Here is a 7,500-nt window from a genome sequence, read left to right as displayed (position 1 = left end):
TTCTTTCACGCTTCTTCTGTGTTTTCTTTTAATTAAACTCCTTTCTCGTCTTAATTCGTTCACTCTGCTTTGGCTTTCGTATTTTTCACTATTTATTTACTTTTCGCTCTTATGTATCTTGATTTTGCTTGTTCGTCTCCTTTTTTTTTTCTTACTGTTTTGCTTCACTGTGCTCTATCTTTTACTAACTTCGGTTCTGATACTTTATCTCTCCGTTTCTTATCACGCCTCACTGCTTTCCTGAATTGTCTTTTTTATTTGACTGTTTCCGATTCTCTCTCTTACTTTCTCTCTCTTCCTCGGTTTTAATCTTAATTCGTATTGTCCGTCTCTTCTTTATTCTTGGCGATTATTCTTAAAAATTATTACAATCTCTCTCTCTCTCTCTCTCTCTCTCTCGTGCTTGTCTTGAAGCAGTGAGATCGATGGTATGAAGCTCCACGTGTTTCGAATCGATGTACTCAAGTGGTCGCTCGACACTCCGGAACACTTACAATCTCTCTCTCTCTCTCTCTCTCTCTCTCTCTCTCTCTCTCTCAGGGTTTACTTCTTTGACTATTTCTCTATTTCTCAAGTGTTACTTCTCTCTCTCTTTCTCCCTCTCTCTTTTTAAATCTCCGTACACAAATACTTTCCCTCTTTCACTCAGCTTTTTTTCCTCTTCAGGTAAGCTAAAATCTTTCCCTCTTCTCCCTTCTACACATTTTCCCTTCTTTTTTTTTCTTTTCCTTACCTCCTTTCCTTTTCGTCAAAACAAATGCACTGGTTTTTTTTTTTCTTCTTTTGGTTTGTTTACTTATTTGTTTTTTTTTTGCACTCTTTCCCTTCGTCAGTAGCAAATTTAAAAGATCACTCTGGTCTTCAAAATGAGAATAAACTTAGTTCCTCATTTGCCTTTGTCAGTGGGAAGACAAAATATCACTCTGGTCTTCAAATTAATGGTAGATCTAATTTCCCTTCGTCAGTAGCCAGAAATGTCACTGGTCTTCAAATTAATAGGTATGCAAATTATCCCAACTCTTCGCCGAAAGGTCAGTGTCTACTTGACCTTAATCTTGGCAGTGCGCAGTGTTGGCTCTACGCTTCTCCTGACGGCGCGACAGGAGAAGAAAGAGCCTGAAGGAGCGAGCAGGGACGTGTGATCGCCCGTCCGTCCCCCAGTCTTGCGTGCCGCCGACTCGCCGCGTCCTCGTGCCGCCTCGCTCTCATGCACCTCTTCTCAGCCTCCGTCGGGAACTGAACCCACCGGAGGCAAGAAATGGCGGGAGGGAGACGGCTACTAAACTTCCTGATGCGTTTCGAAACTTACGCGTCTCTCTCTCTCTCTCTCTCTCTCTCTCTCTCTCTCTCTCTCTCTCTCTCTCTCTCTCTCTCTGGTCAACAGAAATAATAATCTTCAGTCGGGCCACCCAGGTAAAGGTTAAGTAGTGTCTGGGTCAGGTGGGCAGGTGAGACGGAAGGCGGAGAAGGGCGATGATGGGGCAGGAAGAGGAGGAGGGTGAGGAGGCGGAGGTGGAGGAGGTGGAGGAGGTGGAGACGATGAAGGAGGCAGGAAGTCTGTTGAATCTTGTTTGGCGCGGAGGAAGTCGTTCAACAAGTGAGTGTTTGGGAGAGTGGGAGAGTGGAAGAGTGCAGCAGAGTTTGGTCACGTCCCTGGAGGCCTTGAAGTAGCCTGACGAAGGATCTTGCGTAGTGGTATCCTTGGGAGGTCCTTCTTGCTCCTCTCGCAGTCTATTTCGGGAGTCCTAAGGCGCTGCATTCAATAGGAAGCCTTAGATTAACCTGACGAAGGAAATTAAGGGTTGGTATTTTTGGTTTCCCTGCTTCTGCTACTCTTTCTGCTTCTATTTCAATGTGGTTGAGTGACTTGTGTCCCGTGGGAGGCCTCACTACTTATACTGTCACTTGGAGTAGCCTGTATCTTCCCAACGAGAAGGTCCATTTCTAGCCTCTCTTCTGCTACTTCTGCTTCTACTTCAGGGTTCCAGAGTGGCTGAGACCAGTAGGAAGCCTCAATATTTTTGCTACTGTCACTTGAAATCGCTATGTGGTCTTCAAGAGGCGTAAATCCATTCCTAGCCTCCCTTCTGCTGCTCCTGATGCTGCGTCTCTCCTTCGGCGTTTCCAATAGGTTACTTTTCCATGCCATACTGAATCACACGTCCTCTGCTACTTGGTGACTCTGGGGCGTGTGGTTCAAATATGTTACCGTTCCTTTGCATTGTGTTCTGTAACTTTGCATTGTGTTGTTACTTCCGTCACCGTCACTGTTACCGTCACTGTCTTTCCAAATCACAAGTTACGGACACAAGAACACGGAGCACAATCTCACAGCGTCTTTCTCGCGGACACTGCAACGATACAAGGTTACTTTTTGTCTAAGCAGCGCAAGAGCGGCACAAAAAACATATAAAGTAGTTGTCTGGTGCGCGTGCGAGGTTAGGAGGAAGAAGAGAAGGAGCACGAGGAGGAAGAGAAAAGAGGAGGAGTCTGTTCCACTATCGCAGAGATACTGAGCAGGCCGCCATCACCAACCCCTCAGTGACTCTCTCTCTCTCTCTCTCTCTCTCTCTCTCTCTCTCTCTCTCTCTGACTCCTTCAATGGAAATCCCTAATACACATACGGCGCATCGATGTGTGTGTGTGTGTGTGTGTGTGTGTGTGTGTGTGTGTGTGTGTGAGCGCGTGTGTGTCCTTGCTACGGATTCTTACATGCATTTGAGGGAGACAGAGAAAGAGACAGAGAAAACGAAAGAAAAAAAATAATAGAGCAAAAATTTTCTCTTTATCCCTGACCCCCCAGCCTCCATCCCCCCCATCTCTCTCTCTCTCTCTCTCTCTCTCTCTCTCTCTCTCTCTCTCAAGGCTCACAGGGAAGTCCAGCGACCCTTACCTCCCCACCCCTCTCTTGCGTCACGTTCCAGCTAACGGGGCGGCGTGCGATGACAGGTCAAATCTTGCGTCCCCTTTCAAGAACCAGCGCGTGTCACTTAAATCCTTTGCCTTCCTCGGGGTTCCTTTAGCTTTGAGTCATTTGTGTGTGTGTGTGTGTGTGTGTGTGTGTGTGTGTGTGTGTGTGTGTGTTTTCACTGTTTGATCTGCTGCAGTCTCTGACGAGACAGCCAGACGTTACCCTACGGAACGAGCTCAGAGCTCATTATTTCCGATCTTCGGATAGGCCTGAGACCAGGCACACACCACACACCGGGACAACAAGGTCACAACTCCTCGATTTACATCCCGTACCTACTCACTGCTAGGTGAACACCACCTACACGTGAAAGGAGATACATCCAAATATCTCCACCCGGCCGGGGAATCGAACCCCGGTCCTCTGGCTTGTAAAGCCAGCTCTCTAACCACTGAGCTACCGTGTGTGTGTGTGTGTGTGTGTGTGTGTGTGTGTGTGTGTGTGTGTGTGTGTGTGTGTGTTTTCTTGTTTATTGGTAAGTTTCTTGTTATTTTTGTTACTCTCTCTCTCTGTCTCTCTCTCAATTCCACAACAGGTAAGACAAGACAGCTGAATGTACCTGTTCCCAAGCCTTACCTTCTAATCAAGCCTACCATCACACCTGTACTATCTACCTTTACCCAACCTCTCCCTTCTAATCCAGCCAGCATCGAATCCGCACCCAATCCCTTGCAACACCCGCGGAAACCCATCAAACGTGATACTACCCGCAGGTTTCTATTGCTTATAAAGGACCGGATCCCACTGGCGACGATATAAGAGGCGATCTGATCCTCCTATTGGCCATCCTTGATCCCGGTGAGAGGAGGGAAAGCCAATCAGCGAGGCGGAGAGCCAGACGAGCCAGCTGGTTGGACAGATGGCTCAGGGAGAATTAATAGGCAGAAATCCCGGGAAAGTTAGTAGACAAGTGACAGACAGGCGGTGTGGGAGGAGCGGTGGTGGTTGAGGAGAAGCATAAATTAAGCAACACACCGCTGTATGTTCCTCTCGGTAGAAATCGTTGCCGTAAGTGGATAAGGAATGGTGATGGATGTTGCCTTTGAGGTGCGCATGACTCAGGTGATTAAAGGTAATGTTCTGGGCTTGTTAGGTGGTTGGTGTGCAAGGGTGAGAGTTAAACAGGTGTAATAGTGTAATGGTCTCGTTTTTTGTCTTGTTTGCTGGGTGATATGTGTTTTCTAGTGTTTTGACCGTAAAGTTAAGTAAAGAACGTTAAATTATCGTTGTTTTCGTAATGTTATGGTGGTTAGTGTTTCTGATTTTGTCTTGTTTGCTGGCTGATAAAAAAAAAATTGTGCCTGTTTTAATTTTTTTGTTCTAGTGTTTTGATCGTAAAGTTAAGTGAAGGATGTGAAATTTTCGTTGCTTTTGTAATATTCTGGTGGTTAGTGTGTCTGATTTTGTCTTGTTTGCTGGCTCATAAATAAATGATACCTGTTTTCATTTCTTTTCTAGTGTTTTGACTGTAAAGTTAAAGTGAAGGATGTGAAATTTTCGTTGCTTTTGTAATATTCTGGTGGTTAGTGTGTCTGATTTTGTCTTGTTTGCTGGCTGATAAAAAATGATCTCTGTTTTCCATTTTTTTCTAGTGCTTCACCGAAAAGTTAGAGTGAAGAACGTTAAATCATCATTGTTTTCGTAATGTTTTTGAAGTTAGTGTGCCTTGTTTTGTTGTGTTTGCTGGCTGATAAATAAATGATGTCTCTGTTTTCAATTTTTCTAGTGTTTGACCGAAAAGTTAAAGAGAAAAATGTTAAATCATTGTTGTTTTCGTAATGTTGTGGTGGTTAGAGTGTCTGATTTTGTCTTATTTGCTGGGTGATAAACAAATGATGTCTCTGTTTTAAATTTTTTATAGTGTTTGACCGTAAAGTTAAAGAGAAAAATGTTACTGTTGTGGTGGTTAGTGTTAGAGTTAACAGACTAATGAGAGTAAATACAACTCTTCTCTTGAAAATAAACTTTGATTCTACAAATTGTTAGTGTTCTGTTATGATACTTGACAGATTTATTAGTGAATTCCGGTTGTTATCACGTTATTCTTTTATTTTTCGAGATTCTGGGGCGTCTGGTGTGACAGTTCAGGATAATTGACTTGAGGAGTACAACTTTCTGCTTGGAAATAAATTGCTTTGATTGCGGAGACTGTCAGTGTTGCGGTGTGATAGTAGACTAATGTGCTGGTGAATTAGGGCTTTCTTCTGGCTCATGGTGTGTTTTGGTGTCTCTTTTACGTGTGATGGATGTGAAAAAAATGCAACTTTCCTCGTACGAATATATAAAGGTGATTCTACAATTTGTTAGTGTTTTGCTATGACACCTGGCGGATCTGCACGGTTGTCTTAAGGTTGTTTTCGTGTTTTTGTGGTGTCTGGTGATTGTTAAGGAGGATCAAGGTGAAAATACAACTCTCCTGGAAATAAAAAATAAGACAGATTGCAAAATTTGTCTGCGTCTTGTCATGATACTTTTATATTTTGTTGGTAATTTACTGGTGTGTGTGTGTGTGTGTGTGTGTGTGTGTGTGTGTGTGTGTGTGTGTGTGTGTGTGTGTGTGTGTGTGTGTGTGTGTGTGTGTGTGTGTGTGTGTGTGTGTGTGTGTGTTTCAAGTGTTTGGTGTGACATTTAACGAGCATCAAGGCGTAACGTAAATACATTCTTCTAGACAGGCGTTTGATTTTACGAGTTCTTAGTCTTACTGCTGCGACAATTGCTGGATTTACTGGGAATTAATCTTTCTTGCGGCTTCTGGTGTGTTTTACTGCCTTATTTATGTGTGATGGGTCAGAAAAATTGCATCTCTCTCGTGAAAAATCATGGTGACTATATTTTTTTTGTAATGACACCTGAAATAAACTTAATGGTGATAAATTCCTGTCTTGGTGTTTCTGTGGTGTTTGGTGTGATGATCAACAATTAACCCCTTTAGTACCATTCTTACTATTTGGTGCTTTTATACAGCTTCAGAAACTTATGTGGGGGATTAAAATAGTGAAGACTGTGGCCATTAATGTTCTGACCTCCATAGACCCTTCCTAATGTCAATAAAATGGTCTAATCACACCCAAAACTCATGACGAAAATGTGTTCCAGTACTGAAGGGGTTAATGTGAAAATACAACTTTCTTTAGGGGGAAAATAAAACAGAACTATAATTTTATGGGTTGTTAGTCTACTGACGTGACAGATTTTGTGGTGAGTTCATGTGTTCGTGTGGTTGTTGAGGCGTCTGGAGGGAGACTTAACGAGGACTAATGTGGAAATGACACTTTCTTCGGGACAACAACTCTCTCTCTCTCTCTCTCTCTCTCTCTCTCTCTCTCTCTCTCTCTCTATGGAGGTCAGAAGATTAATGGCCACAGTCTTCACTACTTAAGTCCCACACATAAGTTTCTGAAGCTGTATAAAATCGCCAAATAGTAAGCAGAATGAATATGTAGACGTGCCATGGTACTGAAGGGGTTAATGTATTTGATGTGCTGAGTGTCACGATGATGCTGTGTACGGTGGTCAACAAGGTAAGATAGTGATAAATGCGTTTGTCTATAAAGTTTGCATGTTTAATCTATATTTTCTTTATTCCGAAGTTAGATACGATATATTTAAAAGTATATTATATTGGATAGAAACTGCAAAAAAACTATTCACTTAACCCCTTCCTTTCTTGTGGACATTTATAAACATTCCATACACTGTATTTGGTATTTGGAAACATTTTACATCACTGAAAGAGTAAATAAATCTATGTCTGGGGAAAAAGCACAACGCATACAGTATAGTTATATGGGAAAGGCATCACTCGCGTCCATGTTTAGTGAAGAGAACAAACGCTAAATAGTAACAATAAAAAAGAATAAGAGAAGTTTAGATTTTAATTTATTATTTTCTTATGCATTTAGTGAAGCGGTACATGTTTAATTCATATCATATACGCAACTTTCGTCTTGCATGGGAAAGTTAAAAAAAAAAATTAATTCATATGAAAAATAACAACTTTTGGAAGGGAAAACTGAATATCTCGGAGCTCGAGAGATTAGAATGAAAGATTAATATGTAAAATGCAGCCGTGTTAGTAGTTAGGGGAAACTTTCAAAACAATCTTACGGTTTGCCGAGGAAACAAATTATTACGACAAAGTTACAGAAAAAAAATTAAAACCACCAAAAGAAAAAGAAAAAAAAAATCTCTTCGTCTTTAAATTAAACCAAAAACGAAAAAATGGAATGAAATAAAAAAAAAATGACGAAATTCAAATAGACCTCTTTTACAATCCCCATAGGCCTAAACATGAATTTCAAAAGTACGTGAAAAATAAAATATAAAAAATAACAAGTGATACGAAATTTCGAGAAAACTGATATCCGCACCGCCTCTCTCTCTCTCTCTCTCTCTCTCTCTCTCTCTCTCTCTCTCTCTCTCTCTCCACTTCACTCTCACTCCTCTCCTGCTGACGCTACTGAGGCTAAGAGAGAAAATCCTAATGAAAGGGTTGTGGCCACGTGTGTGTGTGTGTGTGTGTGTGTGTG

General features: G+C 42.0%; 1 long non-coding RNA gene across 1 annotated transcript in view; it reads right to left on the bottom strand.

Annotated features, from left to right (window-relative positions):
• The window catches only part of LOC123519503, an 8,330-nt gene that overhangs the window by 36 nt on the left and 794 nt on the right, over nt 1-7,500 (bottom strand). The window contains exon 2 of the long non-coding RNA XR_006679026.1: nt 1-535. This exon is cut by the window's left edge and continues 36 nt beyond it. This is a non-coding gene — a long non-coding RNA (uncharacterized LOC123519503). The remainder of the gene's footprint in view (nt 536-7,500) is intronic.

Source organism: Portunus trituberculatus, chromosome 45 (genome assembly GCF_017591435.1).
Source record: "Portunus trituberculatus isolate SZX2019 chromosome 45, ASM1759143v1, whole genome shotgun sequence".
In the NCBI taxonomy this organism is placed as follows: domain Eukaryota; kingdom Metazoa; phylum Arthropoda; class Malacostraca; order Decapoda; family Portunidae; genus Portunus; species Portunus trituberculatus.
This window is presented reverse-complemented; position numbering and strand designations above follow the sequence as displayed.